Source organism: Neofelis nebulosa, chromosome 6, assembly GCF_028018385.1.
Source record: "Neofelis nebulosa isolate mNeoNeb1 chromosome 6, mNeoNeb1.pri, whole genome shotgun sequence".
Lineage (NCBI taxonomy): Eukaryota > Metazoa > Chordata > Mammalia > Carnivora > Felidae > Neofelis > Neofelis nebulosa.
The window spans coordinates 147,282,973-147,310,858 of NC_080787.1; the positions used below are offsets into that span (position 1 = coordinate 147,282,973).

At 44.1% G+C, this 27,886-nt stretch overlaps 1 protein-coding gene across 1 annotated transcript in view; it reads right to left on the reverse strand.

Annotated features, from left to right (window-relative positions):
- The window catches only part of LOC131515131 (uncharacterized), a 210,799-nt gene that overhangs the window by 15,742 nt on the left and 167,171 nt on the right, over positions 1-27,886 (reverse strand). The gene's annotated exons all lie outside the window — the stretch shown is intronic.

The following is a 27,886-nucleotide window of genomic DNA, read 5'->3' on the forward strand; positions in this document are numbered from 1 at the left end:
AAGCTCAGAACTCATGGTTGGTGCCCCGGAGGTTAATCTTTCTTTTTTTATCTCCAGGGGTGCCTGGGTGGCTCAGTCAGTTAAGCACCTGACTTCCACTCAGGTCATGATCTCGCAGTTTGTAGCTTGGGGCCCACGTCGGGCTCTGTGCTCACAGCTTAGAGCCTGGCACCTGCTTCAGATTCTGTGTCCCCCTCTCTCTCTGCCCCTCCCCTGCTTGCACTCTGTCTCTCTCTCTCTCTCTCTCAAAAATAAATAAACATTAAAAAAAATTTTTTTTAAAGTAAAAGAAAAATCTCCATTTGCCTTCTCTGGGCATGAAACTTTCTCATTTTTTCCCCACCTGTGCACCTGCCTTGTCTTCCATACTGAGGGAGATTCTCCATTTAGGTGGGACCTGCGGCCTCAAATGCTTTGATGTTCTTCCCCCAGAAGGTGAGGCCTCTCTTCCTGGGGCTTGTGGCAGCTCTGTGGCCACGCTGACTGATGGAAGGTGGTGGAAGGGGTGGAAGGGCCTCCAAGGCTGGGTGTAGAAGGTCTCATTTACCAGAACACACACTCTTTGAGCCCTGATTCCAAGTCACAGGTCTGGTCACCTGGAGCCACCGTGCTTGGAGAAGCTCTGGTGAGGACCCCACTAAGCCCAGTCTTTGTGGCACCCCAGCCCCAGCTCAGACTCCAGACATGTGTGTGGAGAAGCCTCCAAATGACCCCCAGTGCAGTTACTTGGGTCCCCTCAGACATGCTGGTCTTCCCAGCTGAGGCTCAGACACTGTGGAGCAGAGACAAGTCTCCTTAATGTGCCACCTTTAAATCTCAGCCATAAAGAACCATAAGCATAATAAAATGCTTCTTGTTCTCTGGCACGAGGCCATGGGGCGCTTTGTTACGCAGCGCTAGATAACCGGAGCATGATCTAAGCTGCTTTTCTCACCCCAGCTCTCACACAGACTCATTAGGCTTCTATGGTTCAACCCACAGCATGCGTCTTTCACGTGCAGAGTGCTGTCATGTGAGGGGTTGCTGGAAAGGGGGTTAAAGCCCCGGTCCCGGCACCCAAGGGACATCCAGTGGGTTGGAGAGACACTCCTCCACTCTTCCTGCATGTAAACAAGTAGAGGCTAAGCGGAGAGAGGTCTCTCCCACCTCTGATCACAGGACAGCAGGGGGCGCTAATCGCCCCATGTCCTGGGCAGGTGCACTACCAGGGGGCAAAATTCCCCCTGAGGTACAACGTGTGTCTCCTGAAGTTTGAAAGCTCTGTCCCTGGCAAGTGCCACAAAGGGTCTGGGGTCTTCCGAAAGCCCTCAAGAAATAATCCTGACCGCTCAGTGGAAAGTACACAGCCCCTTCCCAGGTAGCAAAGACTGACTAATTGTGAGAAGAGGGGAAGATAGTGCTTGAAAGAGGCAGGAAAGAATACCATTGCGGGTGCCCCCTCGCAACACATGAAACATACAAAGATCGTATTTATGAATCACGACACCACAGCAGAGAACTCTGCCAGTCCCTCCTCTGTCGTCTGGTCTACCCATGGTCCTGTCTCCCAGCACCTGCCTGCTTGGAGACGAACCCTGGGGGCACCGAGGACACAAGGAATCCAGACAATCAGACACTCACGCAGGAGTTAAAGACCAAATTCCAGGGGCTGGAGTTCTCTGGCCAACAATGACTTCACATTCTTGGGAATAAACTATTGACCAGATGCATGAAGAGAAGATTCGTGTGCAAAAACAAGCACAGGCACAAAGCTAGGGTTCTGAACCAGAACGTCCTTCACAGACACGTCCACCCCGTGGGGCTAGGTTCCCAAGCCGGTTCCCCCAAAGCCCACTGAAGATCAAGACCACACCTGCCTAATGGCAGTCGGGGGAGCTTTGGATTCAGCCCAAAGACAGTGTCTCTTCAGCAGACAACTTCCAGGAAGATAATACCTTTGGGTTCCACTCATTTGGAAGTCCATCTCAAATATGATCACTGTCTGGAAAACTAGCTTTCCCCCCCCTGGCAAATGTCCTTTCTATCTGTTTTAAATTTAAAAGAAAGAAATGTCCTAGAATATTTAGAAAGTGTAACCCCCTATTCCCTTCCATGGGAAAAAAACCTGAAACATTTTGATTCTACATCTTGCATTGGTGGCTGTTGGCTACAGAAAAAGAAACCGAGGCAGCATTGAGGGGAGAAGCTGGATGAAAGCCAAGATGTTCACAGGTAAAGATTGGGGTTTCCAGCAGTGAGCTTCTTGGGGGCAGAAGTGTGTCCTTCCCCCTTATATCAATAGCATCATGTCGCCCAGCCCTGAGCAGGGATCCCAATAAGGACATGATGAGTGAATGAACTAATGAATGGATAGATAAAAAGCAAATGAATAGGGTGGCTCAGTCGGTTGAGCGTCCGACTTCGGCTCAGGTCATGATCTCACAGTTTGTGAGTTCGAGCCCCACGTCAGGCTCTGTGCTGACAGCTCAGAGCCTGGAGCCTGCTTTGGATTCTGTGTCTCCCTCTCTCTCTCTCTGCTCCTTCCCCATTCTCTCTCTCTCTCTCTCTCTCTCTCTCTCTCTCTCAAAAATAAACATTAAAAAAATAAAAATAATAATTATTATTATTACCCAGTGAAAAATCTTAGACTCCCCTCTGCCTCCTACTCCCACCCCAAATCTCCACATCTAGTCAGATACTCAGGTCTCTTGATTTTTTTTTTTCCAAACCATCTCCTGTTCTGTCCCCTCCTTTCCACGCCTCTGTCACGATCCTGTCTCTGGCATTAACACCTCGCATGTGCGCCACTGCCCTACACAGAGCTCTGCAGCTGGGATCCCATCCCCAGTGGCTTCCACTCCTGTTCGTTACCCATTCAATGTTCTTCAAATTCCTGTGCTCACTTATCTTTCTGATCAACCTGGTTGTCCTGACCCTGTCCTTGCAAATTTGCCCAGTGCACCAACCCCCTGTAAGTGGCACGATTTCCCTCCCCTGTCTTTTGACGTGAAATCCACACTTCAACACTTAGCTCAGTCCCCGCCTCCCTTGTGGAGCCTTTTGACTAGTACTGTGGAAGGAGTCACTCCCCTAAGGAAACTGATCCCCGAATACCTTTCCTTCCAGGATGGGTATGGTGTTCCCCTTCACCTCTTCTTTGAGCTTTTGGCCCTTTGTGTTCACTGTGGTGTTAGTTAGTCAGTCCTAGCTCAGGTCTTCTCTCCCTCAGATGCTGGCACCAGCCATGGTCATTGGCATCTCCTCTTCAACTGGTTAATGTCTCATGACTCACCTTCCTCAGGGGTGTGCCCTTTATTAGATTACGTACCACATTGCATTAAAATGATCTGTTTCTGTTCTCCGATTTGATTAGAAGCTTCTAGATTACAGTGATTCTTATTCATCTTTTTAAAAATGTTTACTTCATCCGAAGTCGGATGTTTAACCGACTGAGCCACCCAGGTGCCCCTGTCTTATTCATCTTCTTATCACCAGAACCTAGCACGTGAGCCAATAATATTTGTGAATGAATAACCACAGTGATGATGACAGCTACCCTTTGTCATTTACCCATTATGTACCACACTCCAGGCAGACAAGGTGCCCACTAATCCTCACAACCCACTGACAATTAGGTGTCATTCTCTCCATGTCATAGATGAGAGACGCTGAGAGTTTAAATATGCGCAAGTGCAGGTGGGGTTCCAATCCAGGCTGTTCAAGGTTACACCCATACTCTGTTTTCCTCCGCCCTACTTGTTCTTTCCATGCACAAAGCACCCCAGCGTATTGCGCTCAAGCAGAGGCACAGAGACCTGTAAGTGCAGATCACACCTGCCAACATACTTGATTTGCAGGACACGGGAAAGAAACGGATCGGTGCCACTGTCCTACAGACTTGTGCATTTGAAGTGACAACAGGTCTTACCATATGAAGGGTGATATTGTTGGTTAGCTAATACATAGGCAGGATATTTGATGTCTTTTACATTCATTGCCACCTGGTGATAAAAAACAAAAAACAAAAAACCACAATGATTGGGATAAATTTCACCTCCTTTAAAATCGACCCAAAGGATAAACTTACACCCAGACAGCTGTATGTGTATATCAACTTCCTAATCCAGAGACATGTCCATTTTCAATTAGAATCTTAGCTTCTTTGTTGATACATGAATCTTTAGGGAAAATACTTAGCTGGCTCCAGTTATATCTGGTTTAGTTTCATGTTCCTATCATCGAAGAGTAGTAAGAAACAAAGTCAAGGCCAGAAAATACAGAGAAAAATTAATATAAAAATAAATGTGAAGAAAATCTTTAAACAGCCAGTTTTGATGTACATTTTCAGACAAACGTATATTTCAAAACAGCTGAACGGTTTCTTAACCAATAGCATAAGAGAAAGAAAGAAAGAAAGAAAGAAAGAAAGAAAGAAAGAAAGAAGAAAGAGGTTATTGAATAATTTAGTATGTGTATACATTTTTGTCCTCTTCATATTCTAAAATACACTTAAGAAAGATGTGGTTTATTTTACTGGATTAACTTACCAGATAAGTGATTTAATAATGTTTATAAAACATATGCTTAAAGACCTGTCTGTTTCCATCAGCCTTTAAGCATACTGTAACCCTATTGCCAAGAATTACGTGTAAGTTTCTAATTTATTCAGCCAGAAGTGACAGAAGCCATTACTTGTTTTATATGCAAGGAATAGAACCTTAAAGGCTCTTGCCTATGTAGGGAAATAATGAAATAAACGTAGGGAAGAACGAATCATTCTGTACATATGGTGATAGACCACGAAAATATATTAGATGCACAAATCAGGGGCAAAATATTGAACGTTTCCCTTTATGCTGTGGTCTAGGCTAAATTCCGACAGCCTGGCCCCTACACCTGCCACCGGAATTGGGGTCAAGATCCACCTGCGCCCAGCGTAGGTACCTGCAGATAAGTACCACTGTTCAGCTCTAGAAGATGTTCAAATTACGACACTCTTCAAAACTTAATTACCTGATTCTATTTGATGCACGGAGAGATGTGAGCACTGGCTAAAGTACTCGAATAAATACTCCCTAAGGTTCCTCCTAACCTGGCAGTGCTATGATTTATGCAGCCGAAACTCCCAACCCGCAAACAAGAATAAACTATGCATTTATGCCTTTCCCATGAACGGGGGCTCTGTGGCAAGTGTTGATAGGAATACTGTATGCTTGTGTACACGCTCGCGTGTTTTTGAGGGCCTCCCGGACACGTCATTCCTAGAAACAAATGGCCGTGCGCTGAGATGGAGGTCACTTGTGTCCGTGTCAGCGGGGCCTGTCTGGTCTGGGCCCTGCAGCCAGAGATCCAGTAATTCGGGGAAAACTCTAGACAGAACAAAAGGGACCCCGGGTTCCAAAGCAGGAAAGGAAAAAAGACAGAAGGGAGACTTTTCGGCAGCCTTACCTTAAGGAATAAATTCTAAGAGTCAGAAGAAAACCAGGGAGATTTTTCTCCTGGTTCAGAAGAGCGTGAAGGAAAGAAGCCCAGACCCAGAAGGCCTAAGAGAGCTTCCGCCTGAGTGGCGAGGGTGTCCCCACGGGAAAACTGCTTTCTGCTGGAACAGGGGTTCTCTTCCCACAGGCACAGGACCTGCCCTGTCTCTGCTCCCACTGAGCCAGCCCCTGACTCGCACAGGGCTGACAAAGAGAGACCACCAGAGCTGAACGTTTACGCGGCTTGTAAAACGTGGACCGCCAGGCAACCTGAACGACGCGGTAATTTTTCAAATTATGTTAATTGCAAAAAAAAAAAAAGAGAGAGAAACAGCTCTCTGGCACAGAGGAGAGGCCTCCCCCTTCCTGGGCTGCCTGCACAGACTTGGGGCCGTGGAACCTTCTCTCAGAACTGTAAAGTGCAGTCCTGTCTGCCGTCCGCCAGGCGCCCTGTTAGGTCAAGGCAGTGGGTCTCCTGTTTGTTGTTCCCAAGTGTGAGGCTCTGCCTGGAAGTTCGCGGAGTTGACGTGTCGATGCTATTGTGCAATCGAATCAATACAGACTTTTAGAGAGAAAAAATACAGTTTTAGGACGGAAAATTTTGGATGTAGACAAGAATAGAGAGAATATGTTAGCGACGTCTCATTTATCCATGATCTGGTTTTAATAATTATCCCGGTTATTTTGCTGATCTTCCTTTGTTTTTCTTCACACCTCTCTGTGTCTCTGTCTCTGTCTCTGTCTCTGTCTCTGTCTCTCTCTCTCTCTCTCACACACACACACACACACACACACACACACACACCTTCTTCTGGACTATGTTAAATTGTGTCTCAGATATCATGTCATTTTGCTGTAAATACTTGAGAAGGCATCTCTGATAACCTTGGTTTTCCACATGACCGTAAGACCTCTCAAAATTAACAAAGATGCCTTATAATCAGTTAGTGGCCACTCGATGTTCAAATTCCCTCAATTGTCCGACAAATGTCTTTTGACAGTCAGTATGTAGGAATGAGGATCCAAACCAGGCCCCGGGTTGCTACGGTTGCTAAGTCTCTTCCAGAAACTTCTTCCAGTTGCTCTTTCCCTGAAAGTTCTCGAAGTCCCAGTGCTGAAACCAGGGGGCAAAGCAGCAGAGAGGGAGCTAAGGCTGCTGGTCAGCTGTGCCTGCCAAGGGCTGCTGCTCCCCGCTCCCCGAGAGAGCAATTTCTGTCCGCATTTCCTGTTGTCACCACTGACATCACAGAGATAGAGCTGAGGAAAGTTGCTTTCTCTGGAGCGCAGCATTTGTCCCCGGGCCCAGATGACCCTCTGGGCCTCTGAGCTATTTCTCCAAACAAGAAACAGAGGAAACCTCACCCTGACAAAGGCCAAGAACAGAGTTCTTTGTATGTGGGGACGTTCAAGGCATCTCTCCAGCTCCTTTAAAATTTTATTTTCCCTTCACATCCAGATCCAGCCCAGGAAATAATTTATTCTGAAGTTGTTTAAAAGTTTCCAATTAAAAAATCTTGGAAAGTAGCTGACCTATATTTACTGTAACCATATTTTCCAAATAAAATTCCAGACACATGCTCTGATAAGCATGTATGCACTTACCACACTATTTAAAAATAAAGGCCATTGCTTTTTTTTTCCTGCTTAAAAAAAAATAATCCATGTTAATTTTAGAGATGAAAGAAAGGTCAAAGAAGAAACCAAGTATCTGCAATCCTACCACCCAGAAATAACCACTATTAATCTTTTAATTCATTTTTCGCTTCAGTTTTTGTCAATAGCAGAAGATAATTTGTTACCAAGTTGAGTAATATACCGTATTATATATTATACATATATATGTGAAATCATATATATATTATACACATATAACTGTATGTACAATATATATACATATAGGTATGAATTTACCAATTAAAGCTATGTCACAAGGATTCTCTCACATCATTGAAGATTCTGTATAAATCTTATTTTTAATAGCTGGAGAAGAGTCTATCTTTGCAAATGCCATAATTATTTGTACCCACTACACATATCATTGTAAACTTAAACTGCCCCAAGTTCTTCGCTAATGTTAAATATTTTGTTAAAAAATACTGTGATACACAGTACGTGTATGTTTGTTCACACTTCTGAAAATTTCATAGCGTAGCCAAGAAGCAGAAATACTGCATAGTGGGATAAAAACTTAAAATCTCTCCATAAACACCATCAACTTTTTTAAAGGAAACATTGTATACCTAACACCTGTTTCTGAAGGTTTCTGAAGGAAAATGAGAAAATATTTTAAATTAGTACTGTTCCAGAAAATGTGGAAGATTTTAAAAATATATTCATCAAGCACTTGTGTTAGAGATGCTGTTCTAAGTGCTATGTATCTACTATCATTTACTCTTTACAAAACCGCCATGAGAAAGGACAAGACACTATTAGGATTCCCATTTTTCACACACAGAAAACTTAGGTGACCAGCCCAACTTACACAGACAATTCCTCATAAAGCTAAAAGTGTCTGGTAAGGGGCGCCTGGGTGGCTCAGCCGGTTAAGTATCTGACTCTTGATTTCAGCTCAGGCCTTGATCTCAGGGTTCGTGGTATCGAGCCACAAGTCGGGCTCTGCACTGACAGCATGGAGCCTGCTTGGGATTCTCTCTCCCCATCTCTTTCTCTCTGCCCCTCCCCTGCTCGCTCTGTCCCTCTTTCAAAATAAATAAATAGACATTTTTAAAAGTGCGTGGTAAGACAGAGTCAATGTAGCATGGTTTCTTTTTTATTCTAACCGTTATGCCACTCCAGAGGCCTCTACAAGCAAGAGTCCCAGCTGAGAGTTTGTAAGAGGAACACTAACCCACAGGAGAGGACCCATACCAACAAGTGCAGCCTTAGGACAGTCAGCTAGTGCTGGCTCAGATCCCTGTGTGAGAGGCCAAGAACACTCCCCGGCCAATGCCATGCTCTACGCAATACTGGTAAGCTTGGGAATGACAAAGAGAAAGGACACTGTGGTGAGCCTGAAGGACGGACATGGTCATTCTTGAGTACATGTGAGACTCCAGGAGCCCCTCATGCAGAAGAATGGGATCTCGTGGAAGGAGAGCAAAGTACTATGGTCTCAGAAGCTTTACTAGTGGGCTCTAAGGACATAGTAATCCTGTTGAACCAAACATCACAATGTAGAGAAAGATGATTCTCTTCTTTTCTTCTCACATTAGTTGATGTAGGGCTCCTCGGCATATTTTGCTGGCTCTTCAATGCCAAGGGCATTGTTCACGGCCCAAGAGATACATGGGGCCAAAACCCAGTCTTAGCTCCACTAGCCAATGAGGGCATCTGTGAGCTGTATCTGCCTCCCATTGTGTCTGTGACCTCATATGCTACTCCTCCTCCCCACCTGCTTTCACAGCTCGGGCAACACTGCCCCCTCGCTGCCCCTCCAAGGACAGCACTCCAGCCTCAGGACTTTTGCTCTGGCTGCTCTCTCTGCTTGGAAAGCTTTGCCCCATCTCTCTCTTCACATCTTTCCCCACATGTCATCTCCTCAATGACCACCCTGTGAACAATTACAATTCCCAATACTCCCCAACCCCTCACCCAATGCTCTCTAGGGGGACAGTGATTTTTGTTTGTTTTGTTTGCTGATCTCTTCCAAGTGCCTAGAACATTCCTGGCAAAGAGCTCTCAATAAATATTTGTTGAATTGAATGAAATCACTAAATGGATGAACCGTGGAGATGACAGTCTTGCTTTGGATATTTTCACAGTGAGAACACTAAAAGCCTGAGAGGGAAAGTGACTTTATTCAAGCCACTGGTAGGGGTTCTTTCTCCAAAGTGCCCTCACTTCCATAACTGGCCCTGGAGTCATCCAACTCAGCTCAAATAAAACCCTCCTCCAATGAGGCCTATCCAGAGAGGCCCAGATCCAGTGAAAGCAATTGACAAAAGGTATGACGAAGCATCACCCTTCCAGGGAGTAGGCTTCACATGAATCCCCAGTTGAGGGAAAACTTCTTTCTGGGCAGCAAGCAGACTACATACCTTCCCCTTTCCAGCCCTCTCAAGAGCAGCTGTCTAATAACAACAAAGCCACCAGGAAGCCAAGTCCCCAGAACCCACTTCATCTAATAGCTCAAGTCCATCCATGACCCATCCCTTCTTCTCTTTTCCAAGTAGCTGGACACTGCAAGAGATCATTCCCGGCAATGAGACAAAGTGAACTGCTCTAGGGGATATTCAAACTACAGCTCATTACAAATGCCCGGTATCATAAACACTTCTCTGAAATATCTCCCTCTTCCCTCGCAAGCATGTGCAGAGAGCAAACACAGACAATACATAATTTTGGAGCAGATTTATTTTTTCCATGATCTCTGCTCTCTTTTAACGAGCAATTTGTTGTATATGTTAGCTTGAAATAAAATAAAATAAAATCCTGGCGGTGATGATCAAAATCAAGAACCCCAAATGTAAAAGCTATCTCTTAATAAGTGTGTATTCTGGGATTTCAGATACAAGGTCCACAGGCCCTCAAAAGATCATTACATGAAATTCAGTGATCCGTGAGCCTCCTAAGGTTATATATGCATTTTTGTGGATATATGAAGATACACGCATTTATTGGTGATCTCTCATAAGATTCTCAAAGGGATGTTCCCCCAAATTGCTGAGAACCATTGATTTTGACACAGTCAGAAGTGTTACCGCTCAAATGGGTGATGATCAAACTTAACTCCATGATGTGTGATGCAAAATTTGTGATTACTAATTGTATTTGCAGCATTAATGCTTTCTCTTTTGGGGTGAGTACCATTATCAACACACAATAACCTAGCTAAATAAACTCTTAGTTTGGAAACATAAACTGAGTGTAATAAATTAATTCCCTAAGTATTATTCCTCGCTGGTGAGAAGATTCTCACTCTGGTCTTTAACCACGTCTCCCTCTTTCTCTCTCACGTTTAACCTTGTGCAAAACACACTTTGCAAAGTAACTATTTTGAGCCACATTTTTCCGAGAAAGACCCTGAGACTCAGAGAGGTAAGCAGCTTTAAGGCCTCTTGGCGGGGAAATAGAGGAACCAGGACCTTAGCACAGACCCACTGGATCCTGAAGCTTGTGGGTTTTCCAACAAGGCAAACCACCATCTTGAAATTTATATTTTGTTTCCTGACATCAGGATTTTCGGATCTAGCTTTTCCTTTAATGCTCAGTGGTTACACCAGAATATTCTATACCAGCAATTATACTCACCAACGGTATCCGTGAAAGATTTTTAAATATTGGTAGCTCTGACATGGTGAAAGTCATCAAAACGTGTTTTCTCTGATTTTGGCTCTGAGTACTGAGTCAGCAGCAGTCTAAAATGCTGCAGGGACTCAGTGCAGAACTTCCCAAGAACCCTCCCCTTGCAGCCAAATGAAGCACCTTAATGTACACACGAGAACTTCCCTGAGTCCCGAGCAGCAAACTCTGTGCCACTCACTGCTTTGCTGAGAGAACAAAGGGGTGGCGATGTGTGGACACAAGGATTAGGGCCTCCCTCTCCTCCGTGGCAAATGGCATTTAAAGCAAATACACAAATATACACGTGTGTCACAATATGAAGGTGCCCTAGAAGAAAATTATTTGGGAAGGAAAGGAGACAGTATTTATAGCTTGAAAACAGAGAATGTTCAAAATGGGAAAATAAAGTACTTCTCTCATCACTACTGATGTGTTTTTTGGTGTCTGTCTTTAGCATACGTCTATGGGTCTTTGTGAGGCCCCATGGTAATCCCTCAATGATTCATGAACTACAAGTCCCCATCACAATTTCCAAGTCATTGGGAAGCATTTAATCCCCAGAAGTAGCGATTTTCTCATTTAGCAGGAGAGTGGAAGGAAGAGGGAAAGTTTGGCTGAGTGCAGAAGTCTAAGAATGCCCCAGCACACACAGGCTCCGGAGAAGGCTGCTTGATGGAGACATTGGAAAGCATGGCTGCTTCTCCCTCAGCCAATCAGTTTCCAACATAGCTTCCAAAAATCTATCTTGTGTGTTTTCTGGCAGCTCCACTTCTAAGTTATTGGATTCTAGCACAGTCAGGTCAAATATCAGCGTGTGTCCTTACAAATGAGTCACCACCTCACAGACTGCCAACATCTCGAGTCCCCTCTTACTGTGTCATTGTGTCCCCGCACACGTGCGAGTCCACACAAGGGCTGCCCTCCCTTAGCATGCCCACCCACCCCCATAGGGAACTTGCTTCTTCACCCACATACAGGACTGTAGACATACGCTTGCCAATGACAGCTCTTAGCCATGTTGATTTATGCTGGAGAAGTGTCATCTCTAAGTCGTCATCAAGTCTAACCAATAGTTCTCGGTGGAGGGACACCACCCCCTAGGGAGCATTTTGGAAATCTGCGGGACCTTTTGATAATTACGAATCTTGGGTGTCACTGCATTTAGTTGGTGGAGGCCAGGGAGGTATGAGCCAATTTTGTACTATTTTTCAATGTCCTACCAGACAGTTTTATAGGTGAAACATTTGTTTATAGCTTTCTGAGCCTGGAACCCCAATTTCACTTCTACATATAGTAGAAAGTATGTTTGTAGTTTTAGCAGACACTGAATTTTCCAAGAATGCAACCGTTATATGATTCAAAGAGAAAATTGTACATTCTGTATTTGAAATTTTACCAAGGGGTGTTCATCATTTTTGAAAAATCACAGCTCATAGCATGGCTGTCACTGATTCAACATTCCTGCGTAAGTGTGATGGCTTTGGTATAAGCACTAGTAACTCCTTATGTGGGGTTGTGCCTGGTATTGTCCTACGAAGAGCAATGTCATTATGAGTTCCTGATATTGAACCATATTCAAGCAGTCAGCATAAGAATAATGTGGGAGTTTTTAAAAATTACCAATATCCGGGCCACAATATCTAACCAATGAAATCAAAATCCAAAAATTAGGGTGCCTGGGTGGCTCAGTCTGTTAAACATCTGACTCTTGATCTCATAATCTCATGGTTTGTGAGATCGAGCCCTGGGTCGGGCGCTGTGCTGACAGCACAGAGCCTGCTTGGGATTCTCTCTCTCTCTCCCTCTCTCTCTGCTCCTACCCCGCTTACGTGCACTTGGGCGCTCTCTCTCTCTCTCAAAATAAATAAACTTTAAAAATATTTAAAACTTCTACTTTTGTCAAGATGGCAAACTGTCACCATTCAAATTTCCACTTCTTTCACTAGCACTCTTGATCTAGTCAAAATCAGACTTCATTAAGTCAAGTCCTCTGTATCTCCTCTGCTCTAAATTGCTTGCCACATCTCAGCGCCCAGGTTAGAGGCTGGAGTCAACCCCCTAAACAGCCTGGAAGAAGAAAGTAGCCTCAGTCCTTTTAGAGGAAGCATCGATATTCTCAAGCATATTTTTCAATTTTCAATATTTTTTGAGAGCATGTTTCAATGTAAAATGAAGTATAAGCAAAAAACCTTAAATCTTTAGTCCAACAGAGACATTAAAAAAGATAAGGTACCACAGGGAGCTGAGGACTCAGGGACTCCGGATTGACTTTGAGAGGAGAGAGTTTCTGCAGAGCTCAGATGGCGGACAGCACGAAGGAAGTCCGCTTGTGCAGCTGTCCAGCTAGCTCGTGCGCGCACAGACACTGTGGTAGTATTTTCCTGGCACTCAGCAATTCATTCCCCAGATCTGAGAACATCATCTAAATCCTAATTGATGCTGTAGCTGCACTTAACCAGGAGACAAAGATGAGCCAAGGTCCCTGACGCGTTTGAATCACATATCATAATTGGAACAATAATTTTCATTCTTTTCTTCACTTTTTCTGATTTATTTCCCAACAGTATGAGAGACAGAGACAGCAAGACGCAGAGAGACAGAGAGTATGATTTTTAGAGTCTGAGAGATCTGCACCTTCTAAGACCTGAGGAAGGACATACAGTCCGCTTTCGGCCTGGGGGGTAAGCAACACTCCTCACATAAAGAGGTGGCTTGCTACCCGGTCCCCCAGCACCTTCATCCGCTCTGGGGGTGACATAGCTGCTATCTTCTGCATGGTTCCCTTTCCTTATAGCATGCCAATTTCTTCTACGATAGGTGTTGGCAAACTTTTCCTATAAAGGTCAAGATCGTAAGTATTGTAGATTTGTGGGCTCTTTCTTGTATTCTTTCTTTCATATATATATATATATATATATATATATATATATATACACACACACACACACACACACACGCACAACCTTTTAAAAATCTAAAACTCATTCCTAGCTCCAGAGATGCACAAAACAGACTGCAAGGGGAACTTGGCTGGGGACCGTAGTTGGCCCCAAGCTCTTGATAAATGGGTCTCAGGCAGGAGCTCACACTCCGTTAGTCTCAGGTCTATGTTCCCAGCTGAGGGGAATATGGAGGAGGGTAAGAAGAAGGCAGAGTAGGGAAGGGCAGCCAGCAGAGCAGGGACAATATCTGGGGCCTTAACCTGGGCGGAGGGGTGGGGGGGCACTTATGTCTCACTTTTACACTTGACAGCCGCTTTAGTTTTTATTTGGATTTCCAGAGGGCAAGAGAAAGGTGTGCTGGGGGAGAATCTCCATGCCTATCAGTCTTAGAGGCTGGGAAAGTTCTCCTATGAAAGAAGCAAGCAGGAAAAAGATTTAGGTTCTCTCCACACAGGAATCCTTTCCTGTAATGCAAGCCACCACATGCACAGGGGTCATCGGGCCCTCTTCACCTTGTCCTCCAGAAGTGGGGCTCAGCGCCAGTACCAAAAAATGCTGATTGTCTCACGGCACCTGCTATGAGTAATAGAGTCCTAGGTCTTGCACCTCTCTAGGACTGTGCCCTGAACAGACGAGCCTGCAGGAAAAGGTATCCGCTAAAGCATGCTGGGACATCTCGGGATAGTTTCACACCGATGAAAGCAATTTTATATATTTCTCAGACCGTCTTCTTGGAAAGATTTGGAAGACTGGGAGACACTGAAAAGCAGGGTCTATACTTGGCTCACCTTTGTGTCTGACGCAGAGTCTAGAACAACGGCTGGTACATGATGGATATTTAGTAAATGTGGAGGGATGGAAGGAAGGAAGGAGGAAAGGAGAGCAGGAGGAATCGCCTTTTAAGAGGTTTCAGATTTTCTGCTTTTGATTTTCTGTGACTACTCAATGTTTCCAAAAACAGAGAGAAATCAGACATTTCTGTCACTTCAAAATAAAGAATGAACGGCTCCACGGTTCTCCTTACCCACAGCTTGAAGAGAAGATCCAGGACCGAACCAAAGCAATAAATAAAGACTGAAGGGGGTGAGGGATGGGGAAATATGTAGTATTTCAATATAGATTCCAAAAATGTGTACATGATTTGAGAAGAAATATCTAAGGAGCCAAACTGAACTGTTTAATGTGGGTTGTGTTATTAAAACGGCTGATAAAAGCTCTCTTTGTAGTCCCCCAAATGAGTTATTTTGAGTGAGTCGCCATGGTGGTAGGCTCTGTGTGCATGACTAACGACAGAAAAAAGTAAACGGGGCCCCAGATGAAGTGTCAGTTATGAGGATGCTAACAGTAAAAGCCTGCCCCAGAGCAATGACACGTGCTTTGAAAACACTCCGGGAGCAAAAGGCACGCTTAGGGAACACGGGCTCCAAAGGAAGACCATTGGTGTCAGTATCGTGGAGTTATTTTCCCAGCAATTTTCAACAATCTATCACAGCCTGGAGGAAGGTCTCCAGTGTCACTGCTCACGCAGGTAAATTTGGTGAAAGGGGAAACAGGTGGACCTTGAACAGGCAAGTGTGGAGCATGGAGACTGAAACTTCATGGTAGTCACGGGACCAAGTAAGATTGCAGCAGGCCACCGCCACCTTCTCCCCTTCAAGGCACATAGAGGAGAAATGCAGCATGTGTGGCTCTCGACTTTCAGGACATGTGACCAGGCCGATGGCTATCTGTCCGGTCATGGCGGCTAAGCTTCCTCCTCTGCACCTTCCTCATCAGTAAGTGGGATGGGCATGATAGATAACCCAGCTGGTCAGATAGAGCTCCGTCCTTGATCTCAGAGAGGTGGTCTATTGTCCACAGTATTTTCCAAACACTGATTCACAGTTCAGTGCTGAGCAAACTCCGTAACAATGTCCTGGGTGCTCTTACAATTGTAAAAGTTAAAAATCCAGGTTTTTGACTCAGGCATGGCATTCAGGGATAGGTTGTTGTTGGTTTTGTTTTGTTTTGTTTTTAATTTTCCTAGTGATTCGTAGATGATCAAGTTTAAAAATCACCGGTGTAAACTTTCCACTTTGGAATTTAATTAGATTATCTTGCTATTCTTTTATATTATTACTGAATCTGCTGCTACGTTGGAGCTGCTCATGTAAAACTTGAGGGCTGTATTCCCCCACCTGCCTCAAACACTGACCAAATGAGTGAATGAGGATACGTCCAGACTCAGAGGATCAAGAGGAAGGATATTTTTAACATGGTCTCCATATTACTGGGAAAAGAAACACGAATCCTCCTTTTGGGGAAAGGAGGGAGGGAGGGGGCAAGGGAGGAGAAAGAAGAAGGAAGAAAGGAGGTGGGGGAGGGAGAGGAAGGGAGGGAGGAAGGAAGAAATTACATAGACATTGACATAGAATGCCTTTGCTTCCGGGGAGCCATGTGATACATCTCTGACGAGCACCTCCTGGTCTAACAAAGGCCTGTGAGCTCTCAGCATGAGGTTTACTGTGTGGATCCTGCCTCCTCTTGAACACACTGAACCTTTGACCCTATTAGGCATCTCTCCCCCCCCCACATTTCCCTATCTGCGGCTTCTGCCGCCACTTCTCTTGGCAAACACACCCAAGGGAGGGCAGGACATCCTGGGTCCAGCCTCGTGCCCTTCCCTCCTCGGGCCCTGCCGCGTTCACCCTCTCTACCCGCCACGTCCTCTCACTCTCCAAGAACCCACCGTCTCAGATCTCTCCTTGTCTTGACACAGATTCCAGCTCCTTCCTGGTTCTCTCTTTGTACTTTCCCGTTTCCCTGCAAGTGTCAACAGGTGTCATGACAACTGGGACTGGGGGGAAGTTCTGGCCAAATAAGTGGCAAACGCCAGGTTAAGGAAAGTTAGACAAGTTTCTTTCCTTCAGGATTTCTCAGAGCTTTAAATTTGCTAGCGTGATGTGAACATTTCCTAAAGAGAAAAGAATTACTGGAGCTTGCCCCAAACACACTTGGCAATGACACCTATTATATGATGCATCTTCTTGGAGCACTCTTGTGCTTTTATCAACAAGTGTGCTTTGAGGACTTACTGTGTGTGCTCCGTGTACTCAGACATTGTAGTGAGCACTGAGCAAGACCCACACAATCTCTGCCCCATGGCACTTACTCACTGGGCACGTTTGGGGAGCACTCATCTGAAGGTCTTCCTCTTAGGTCTGCCTCCGGGTCCCTGTTCTTTTCCTCTTCTTACCTTCAGTTCTGCATCTGCTCTCAGCCTTTGAAGTCCTACGAGAAGCAGGGTCTTTTCCTGGCTGGGCTCCAGTCTGTTCCCGCACATTGAACTACTGGAAGAACCTTGGCCTCGGCCGCCATTCAACTTGCCACCTGAAGTAGCGTCACTTGGGCTCCGCTGCGGGGTGTTTCCAGCTAGTCGTTTGTCTGGTCCTTCGCCACTTTCTCAGCCTCTTTGAGACAAGCTTCCCTTTCCATCAGCATACTCTGCCTCCTCAATTACAGCTGTCTTCTTTTCTTTTTACATCCTCTTGAGTTTGTGTGGGAAATGCTTCTGGCGAGCTGGGTCCACCGCTCTTCTACTCGGTCCATGTATCAGCCCCACTGAGAAGCATTCCTAGCCTCCCATCCCTGGCCTGCCCCATCCCCAGCCCATCCAGCTCGGCCTGGAATCCCTCCCCTGGCAGAGTCACTATAGTCCCTGTTCAAAAGTTATATTTAGCTCCATGGTGAAAGTACTATTTCTTGCTCAGGAATATCCCTCCCAGTCATCTGTAAGAAAAGAAACAAAACTTGATGCTCATGCCCATCCACAGGCCATTTCCTTATATCCACCCTCTGCCTGAGTCACCCACCCACTGCAGGCGGAGTCCACATCCTTGCCAGGATGCAACCCTGCTCTGGGAGCATGACTCCAGCCCACCTTCTTCATCCAGAGCAGCTCTGCTCCCCAGTCACAGTACATTAGCCCAGGAGTTAGGACCTGAGCAGAAAGCAGTCACCTGGGCTGGACACATGGGCAGTGAAGCACCTTTGACGTACTTGTTTCCAGCTTTTTGCCTCAATTTTTGTTCTATACTGAGAGCAGCAAGATGAACTGAAAGAGGAGATAATCTATCGGTTTAGGTTGGTGGGGGGGATGAGAAATAGGAAAGTGTCGAGAGCATGTGAAAAGATGGTCAACATCGCTCATCATCAGGGAAATACAAACCAAAACCACAGTGAAACGCTGCCTCACACCTGTCAGAATGGCTAACGTCAACAACACAAGAAACAAGTGTTGGCGAGGATGTGGAGAAAGGGGAAGCCTCTCGTGCTGCTGGTGGAAATGCAAACTGGCACAGCCACTGTGGAAAACAGAATGGAGGTTCCTCAAAAGTTAAAAATAGAACTACCATCTAATCCAGTAATTCCACTACTGGGCGTTTACCCAAAGAAAACAAAAAACATGAACTCAAAAAGATATATTTACCCCTATGTGTTTTGTAGTGTTATTTACAGCAGCCAAGATACGGAAGCAGCCCAAGTGTCCATTGATAGATGAAAGGATGAGGAAGATGTGGTGTCTCTCTCTCTCTCTCTCTCTCTCTCTCTCTTTCACACACACACACACACACACACACACACACACACGCACGCACAGGAATATTACACAGCCATAAAAAGGATGAAATCTTGCCATTTGCACCAACTGGGATGGAGCCGAACGGTATCAAGCTAAGTGAAATAAGTCAGACAGAGAGAGACAAATGCCACATGATTTCACTCATGCGTGGAATCTGAAAGACAGAACAAATGAATAAACAAACAAAAAACAGAATCAGACCTATAACTATAGAGAACAAACTGAGGGTTGCCAGAGAGGGGAAGGGGGGGAAGATGGGCAAAATGGGTGAAGGGGAGTGGGAGACCCAGGGTTGCGGTTATTGAATGAGTAAGTCATGGGAGAAAAGGCACAGCATAGGAAATACAGTCAATGATGTAATAGTAGCATATGGTGGCAGATGGTCGCTACAGTTGTCGTGAACACAGCATAACATATGGAGAAGTTGAATCACTGTGTTGTACACCTGAAACTAATATAACGTTGTGTGTCAACTACACTCAAATAGAAAATCATTATAAAATAAAAAGAGAAAGAAAAGAAAAGTGTTAACAGGAGGAGGCAGGGCCTTGAAGGGCCTTGAAGGGCCAGGGTCAACGGCAGAGCAGCAGAAGTGGATCAAGAGTCAAGCTGTTTTTTTTTTGGCTTTTGAATTATGTGTTTTGTTGAGAGGCAGCCCCTCCCCATTCAGTCTCCATAACAACAGCACTGGTAAAGTCTGCTAGGCCCACATATACTTTGTGCGAGTGGTTATACATTGGTTTTGTTTGCCTTGCTTTGTTACAACACAAAGGTGGTAGGTTTTTTAAATTAATTAATTAATTAATTTATTTATTTATTTATTTATTTTGAGAGACAGAGAAAGAGAGAGAGGGAAAGGGGAAGAGAGAGGGAGAGAGAGAATCCCAAGCAAGCTCCACGCTGCCAGCATGGACACAGGGCTCAAACTCACAAACCTGTGAGGTCATGACCTGAGCCAAAACTAAGAGTTGAATGCTTAACCAGTAGAGCCCACCCAGGAGCCCCAAAGGTGTTAGTTTTTATGCCAGGATCAACTCTGTGTAGTGCAGAGATTTAGTGAGAGGCACCTGAACCCCCTCAGGGATTCATAACAAGCTTCAGAACCAGGAGAATTGGGGCTCCAGTCATTTGTTCCAAGATTTCCAGGAGGTGTGAGACCAGAGATGACATTTGTATTTGTGTACACTTATTAATTTACTCAACAAACTCTACAACAAGCAAAAGCTGGAAGGCTGTCTGGATATGGTAGGGTTACTTGAAAATATTTTTGCAGAAGGTGAGTTTTGTAGGAAAAAAGAAGTTAGGACTGCTTTCCAAAGATCAGGGATATTTCAAGATGGTGGACAAATGCTATCTATGAAATTTGGAGACAGAAACAAGCAGGCTGCATGAAGGCTGGTGACTTGTGTGGCAGGAATGGAAGCACTGAAGGAAGACTCTTCTCGCTGCTTTAGTAACAGGCACCTATTGTTTGTCAGACAAGTGCCTTCTTTCTTCTGGGAACTATTTCCCACCACCCCGCTTTCATCCACATATTTCCATAACAATAATGTTTTCCGTAACCCACCTCTCCCCTGGTGTTGCAGATGTTAGATGTGGAGCTCGGTCACTGGATGACTGTGGTTCCTACCATGTGGGTGCCAGTGCTCTGGCTTGCTGAGCAGAGGAGAATGTTGCATGATGGACAGGAAGGAAAGAGAGAGATTCTTGGTGGTTTCTAAGTCTCTGGGTTCTAGTTAATCCTGAGACCAAGCCATTTCCCTGTCCTTTGGCTTTGGACATCTCATCTTCCTAATTTAGGTAGTCAACATTTTCAGTATTCTATCTAGAATAAAGAAGTTCTGTCTAGCACAATCCATAAGAGCCCCTAGAGAAAAAAGCAGAAGAGCCTAGTGACAGCAGGAAGGCTGGCTGAGCAGCTTGTACAAATACTCCAAACTTGATGAGACAGAGATCTAGTCCATGGCTGTCACAATGGGAATGAGCAGATGCAAATGGCATTCCAGGTGACTGAGCTGCAGGAAGTGATGATAGAATACAGAGCTTCCCAGCATTTGGAGTGCTTGTCATAGTAACCTTTTCCTGTGACACCTTTGTTGGCTACCGTGCTTTTATGGCAATAATGGGCATAACAGCTTCAATACTAGCCCAGTTACTCCTAGGACAGGACGCGACCACAAAACATGTCAGAAAGCCAAGGGCATTAATGGAGACTCAGGGGAGCTATAACTTAACCCAAAGAAGAGACTTGATCCAGCCTTTCCAGAAAGGAAATTAAGCACTTCAGCTACCAACTCACCAGCAAGTCCTACTCTCCCCCAAATTAAAGGGCAGCTGCAACTCTACAGGAAGCACCAGGATCTGTTCCCCGGAGGCCCTCAGCTGGAGCTGAAGCATCTGGTCTCCAGGGAAGGCTGAAACTGAGAGGAAAGTCCTGGAGGAGCGCCAGGACAACAGGAGCCAAAAATGTGTCCAAATCCAGAGAAGCACCACCACTCACTAGACTAAAGCCTGTGTTTTCTAACCACCTATACAAATATTTGTGGATCCCTCCCCTATGATCTAGACTGATGATAAGCTTTGGGGGAAATTTATAAGTTGTGATCTCACAAACTTTCCTTGAACCTATGTTTCCTTTAACTAAGACCCCTGACATTCATGATTACAAATGTAAGAGGGAGTCTCTTGGAACGACGATTCCTTCTGGGTCTTTTTTTAGAATAAAGGAAAGTTTATACAGAATGCTATCATTCCATGGCATATAATCTCACTATCCATCAGTAGCTCCAGGACCTCCAGAGAAAATGTGAATGCCTGACAGAAAGAATTCAATCTTCAAGCAGAAGTAAGTTAGTTCTTTGACCTCCCAGCAATCAATTTCAAAGTATAGACATTTTAGTTCCTGCACTGTGAAGGATGGGGAGTAACCTGAGTCAGTCAGGATAGGCTAGATGTTATACTGCAGTGACAAAAGACACCAAAACCTTAAAAAACAGCTTAAACAAAGGTTCACTTCTTATTCGTGATCCGTGTCTAACACAGACCAGGGGTGGGGATCCCTGTGCTGCACACAGCCACCATCTCCCACTGCTGATGTAGAGCCAGAGACGTATGGAGACTATCTCAGAGTCTCTTCATGCTTCCGCCCAGAAGTACCCAGCTTCCTGTCAAGAGAGTTCAGTGCTGAATCCAGCTCTGCTGCTGATTTACTATCTGGTGTGACTATAAAGTAATTAAACAAAAAAAGAAACAGAGCTCAAACATTCAAATGACTCAGAGTAGTCAATGTGGGAAACTTTATACCTCTGTGTACTTAGGGTAGCAAGTCTGGAATCATCCAAGAGCCCAACTGTGGCATTATTCCCAATACTGTGACACTGTCCCCACGACGTGGGCTGAAGGGAAACAGGGAGCTGAGGTCCCAGCTAATCCCCTCACCATGTATCCAGAGGGGAAGAGTGGAAAGGCAGCCACACTGTTGGGTCCCCAGACCCACATTGTTGGGTTACCATGGTGAACACAAGCTTGTTCTGCTCTTGTTTTGTTCCTTTCATTGTCTCTTTAAAGGGTGGTACAGGTTCTGTTTTCTCCTAACTTTCAAAGTCAATTTCCCACTGAGTTTTCTCTCTCTCTCTCTCTCTAAAAGATTATCTGCTTTCCTGCAGTTTTGAGACTTAACAAAACTGTGTCTAGGTGTGATGTGAGCCTTATTTCTTTCATTATGTTGGGCACTCATATACCTTTAATCTGGACAGTTGTGCTCTTCAGCTCTGGACATCTTTTCTTGATATTTTTTATTTATTTAATTTATTTCTTCCTTCCATTTAATCTGCTCACTCTTTCTGAAATGGCCATCATTTGGATCTTCTGACCCAATCCTCTATTTTTTTTTTTTCTCTTTTTCACTGCTCACTTTTCCTTTCCTTGTCTTTCTGTTTTATTTTTTGGATATTTGTCAGCTTTATCATCTGATTTTTTGTTTTATGCTACCATATGTTTAAGTGTCTAAATCCCTTTTCATATTGTGTCTGATTCTTTTCTATAGAATTTTATTCTTGCTCCATGTTCTGAAGTCATTTGTTACATTTGTTTTGTTTTGTTCAGTAGCACATCGTCTGTCCTTTCCGTTTCAATCTGTGTTGCTCAGTTAAAGGTTTTATATAAATTCTTGGTTATTCTTCACTGTTTATAGTTACAGATGAGACTCTAAAAGACATTCATTATGGAAGATTGGCTGTTTCACTGGATCCCTAAATGCCAGTATTTAAAATACAGTTGACCCTTGAACAACATGGGGGTTATGGGCACTGACTCCTCACCCAATCAGAAATCCACATACAAATTTGACTCCTCAAAACTGAACTAACAACCTACTGTTGAAGGGAAGCCTTACGAATAACATAAGGAGTCAGCTAATACAATATTGTATGTTAAATGTATTACATACTACATTCTTATAATAAGGTAAGCTGGAGAAAAGAAAACGTTATTCTAAAAATCATAAGGAAGAGAAAATATATTTACAGTACTCCACTATATTTTTTGAAAGCAAAAACAAAACATGTAGCTCAAACCATGTTGTTCAAAGGTCAACTGTATTTCATATTGGACCAGTGTCCTTACAGAGAGTCCTCAAAGCTACTGTGTAAGCGTGTAAGCCTGACTGTCAGTTCTGGGGACTGAAGGGGATTGGGAGTTCTATAAACTCAGTATGTTCATTTTTATTTCATCCTTTTTGAAAAAATATATAATTTCATACCCTCATCCCTCAGCTATCCTCAGTGTCCCCAAATCTAGAGGCTATCTAGCTCAATATCCCCATAAAGTAAACCTCCCACCTTTTCCTGAATCATGTGCAAACCCATGATTGCCTTGTGATACAGGGTGAACGAAACCATCTGAAGCCCTAATTCTCCTTTAGCTTTCCATCACTACTCCTGTTTTCAGCCCCAACTGCATCCCGACCTAATGCTCTAATTCCTGGGTTTTTCCAGGATTCTGTGACAAGAGAAATCTTGCTTTTTTTCACTTTCCATCCAGAGACTTAAGTAGTAGCCATCTCTGGGATTCAAACCATTTATTTGTCTCCATTCTTCTTTCCAGTTTCCAAAGTGCTAACTTCTAGACACAATCTCCCCTCCTTTTCTTTCAATTCTTGTGTATTTACAACATGTTATTCCTTTACTACCATTTTGGTGGGATTTCAGAAGGCAGAAAAGATAAGCAAAATGTTCAAACTTCTTTGTTTAACTGGAAGTCTGTTACAATCTATTTTTAATGTTATATTACTGGATATTATGTAACTTAAATTATATCTGGGGGTGCCTGGGTGGCTGAATTGGTTGAGTGTCTGACTTTATCTCAGGTCATGATTTCACAGTTCATGAGTTCAAGCCCCTCATCAGGCCCTGTGCTGACAGCTTGGAGCCTGGAGCCTGCTTTGGATTCTTTGTCTCCCTCTCTCTCTCTCTCTGCCCCTTCCCTACTTGTGAGCTCTCTCTCTCTCCCTCCCTCTCTTTCTCTCTCAAAAATAAATAAATAAACATTTTTAAAAAACTATATCTGAAACAAAATGAGAGGGAGAAAGGGCAATAGAGAAACAAAGGAAGAGGGAAAATAGGAGAGAATGAGAGAAAGGAGGGGAAGAGGAAAAATAGAGACAGGAGTGGATACAGGTTTGATCCAGGCTGCATTCATGCACCTTGCAGAAAAAGATGCTCAGGGTCACTCATGTGCAAGGAGGCATCATGGACCTAAGAAGGGTATTTGGTCCAGAGTAGATGTTCAACTGGCACATAGTGATACAGGGATAAAAAGTGAAAAGAGACAGCCCAGCATTAGGTGCCATGTTAGTCTAGGTTCTCTGAAAAGCATATACTAAGATGGGATTAAACTTGCAAAAATTTTACTAAGGGACTGTGTGAAAAGGAGCAAGAAAGGAGCAGGGAAGGCTGAGAGCCACCACACCACAGCTACACTTGACCCCAAGTGAAGGAGGGAAGCAAGGAAGTTTCAGTGCAGGTGTCCAAGGACACTTTGCAAAGTCATCAGGGAGTCTTTGAGTCAAGGGCAGGTGATAAAGGAGTCCACACCTCCCAGAAAAAAATCTGCCTTAGCATCTCTACTGCAGTCACTGGGACAACCTAAGAGAAATAAGGCCTTGGCATAACCACAGCATTGGAGCCCAAATGCAGTAGCGAGGCTCTCGACCCTGATGCTCTCTGTAGTAGTACGTCTGCCAGGAACATTCTCACGGCCACCACAGATGCCGGTAAGGAAGGCTGGAATGCAAGGGTCCAGCCAGGGAAGCCACATGACCATCGTCATAACAATGATGGCCACCATTGACTAGGCACTGCCTGGGTGCCTGCACTTGTGTTAGGCACATTCCATACATGAATAATGTCTGTTGCCGATGACCCCATCGCCTGCTAAGAAGGGCAGATCCCAGAAGGATCTTTTTACAGGCAGAGTGGTAGGTGCAAAGATTCAAGATCGAAGAAGTCAAGAAACCCGAGTTACTCTGAGTCATAAAAGGGAAAAATGTGGAGACAACAAGAGGAATCCAGGAGGTAACAAAGGCCAAGCCCAGCAAGGTTGCACAGACAGGTGTGGACAGAACTGAGAGGAAGGTGAGGCCATGGGAAGCCAGAGAAAAGCTGGAGAAAGAGGTGGGAAGCAAATACCCAATTTGGAACTTTGGTGGCTTGGTGGCATTACACACACTAAAGCTCTCTTTGATCTTCTTAAAACATTTTCATAAAGGGGCACCTGGGTGGCTCAGTCGGTGAAGCGTCCGACTTTGGTTCGGGTCATGATCTCACCACTCGTGAGTTCAAGCCCCACATCAGACTCTGTGCTGACAGCTCAGAGTCTGGAGCCTGCTTCAGATTCTGTGTCTCCCTCTCTCTCTGTGCCTCCCCAACTCATGCTCTGTCTCTTTCTCTCAAAAATAAATACACGTTAAAATAAATAAATAAATAAATAAATAAATAAATAAATAAATAAAATATTTTCGTAAAATCTGCACACTTGGACTTCCAGTTTGGGCAATACTTTCAACATAACACCTGAAACTTTTTTGTGTGATAAAATAATTTACATCATTCACAAATGGTTTATGGAACGGAATCTGATTTGGGAGATATGACAAAATGCTGGGTCCTACAATTCTAAGGACTGAATAAGAAGTTGAAAAAGAAACCCAGTCTTACAGACTTGGGCAACATCATAGGCACTTGGGAAATGCTATGGTTGGGTGGGTAGATATACAGGTACGTGTAGCTCATGACAGCCACATCCGATACCAGAAAGATTAATTCTAAGGACCCTCTTTACCCTAACCCTCCCCTGCTTATAGGTCAGAACCTAATGATTTGGAGCTGACCTTTACCTCAAATGGCTCAAAAACTATGTAAAACTAATCTGCCAGTTCTCAACCATGAGAGGACATGGAGAAGGTGGGGCTGGTATTTCCCGTCCTACATGACAACAGAGATATTCTCACAGAAACAGTGTCCGCTAGGAGTAAGGAATCATTTTTTGTTTGTTTGTTTTTGATGGGCCTGCAGGCCAGTCAGAAAAACACAAAAGTGCTTACACGTTTTTTTACAAAATGAACATATCCTGAGTGTAATTATAGATGTCTATAAATACATATCTACCCTTGTGATGTAGAAGACTTACTTTATTGTATAGAAATATATTTAAGGGTAAATATTCCTCAGTTATTAAAGCCTTAACATCTGAGGTATCTTTTAGAAGTAGTAATGAGACACAGCCCTTTCACTATTCACCCTGGAAACTCCATCAGAGGCCACAGCAGGAAGTTAGTGGACAGAATGAGACCGTGAGCTTTGGGAGTCACTTGTCACCAGACAGGATATTCATTTAACACTAATGGATAGCACACAGGAGCCTTCAATGGACATGAACGCACGGGCAGTGGCTGCTGAGCTCCACTTGGCTCTACCCTGGGGATCCAAGGAGGTTTAAGGATATAGGCTCCCTGGCCCCTCTGGGAGTGGGTCAGAGTGCCATGGAAGAGGGAGACAGCCAAGTGAGCATGTACCAGCACTGTGACACATGACATACTAAAGAGCGAGTCCAATTTTTTTGTTGGATAAAACAGCAAAATAATTCTTATTTTGGAAGGCTAATGTACATCAGATAATTATGCAATGAGCATACTGAGACCATTATCTAATTATCCTCAGAGCCTTCCGATCTAAGGACGGGACCTCTAATACTTCTTGTTCCAGGCAAATGCTTGTGTAACTGAGACTTGTGTTTATTAAAGTTTCAAGCTGAGAACAATCATTGTGTAGAGGAACTTGGAAGACCCTTAACAACAACAACAACAAAAAATGCTATGGTTGTGCTAAAAATCACATCCCTTCCACGTTACCTTGGCTTGGCTTGGCTTTTGCTTTTTCATTGGGTTTTATTAACACCAGGCATGGCAACTTAATAATCTGGTTTGCCTTCCTTGTTCTTAACACTTCAGAGAGGCAAACAAAAGGTTTAGAAAGAAATTAACTACTTTTCTTGCAATGTCTTAATAAGTAGACTGGTCACATCTCACTCACTGCTTTTATGCTTACATGGGACTTCTCTTGCTAGACTAGTGAGTTGGAAATCTAATTCTCAATGTTGACTTTCTATAATCAGTTCCAACACAAAATACTTTAGAGGTTAAAAAGAATATTGGCCTCCAGACAGTCTAAAAACTGCCCTAGAAGGAAGCAGGCACAGAATGAACCAGGCAATACATACTATTTCTGTGTTCAGCTGTTTGAAAACTCTTCAAGTCTTACTCTGTGACATTTACAGACAGTTTCAAGAATGCTTAATAAAATAGGCTTTGAAAGTGTCTTTTCTTAATCTACAGTATCCATTTGTGCATCATCAGTGTATAATTATAGAGCAGTGCTGATGCTAAAAATATAGCAAAGGAGGTAAACTCCCTCTGTGGGCTCAATCAAGCTGGGTTATCCAGGGAAACAGTCCTGGAGAGACGGGGCTCTACCAACAGTGCTCAGACCGCCCCCCGCCCCTCTACAGAGCGGGATCCCAGATAAATGGGATTTATGCTTTTTTTTTTTTTTTTTTTTTTTTTTTTTTTTAATGGCTGGGCTCTGGAAAGCAAGGGAAATCTCCAAGGACAGATTTTTTTTCAGTCTTTGAGCTGAAAGCAGAGCAGAGAGCCATGAGCTTCAAACAAATATATTAGGAATGGTCGACATGAGAGCCAATGGTAACATAACTCTACACTAAAAACCTGAACGGTGCACCTGTTGCTTAGGGAAAAGATGAACTTGGGAATCCCTGCAAGTCTGAAAACCTGAAGACGCAACACTGCCCTGGATCCTGGAAGAAGCAAATGCAAGTCACTAGAGGAACATCCCCAATGTGGGCTCTCAGGAGTCTCCGACATGAAAATCAAACAAATCCAGGCTCATAACAAAAGATCAAATTCACAAAGGAAAAGTCCTCATGAATGTGAGTTAACAGAAACAAAACCAGCATATTCAGGCTCACACCCAAGGACTTTAGATACTAAAATCATCACACATAGATAAATT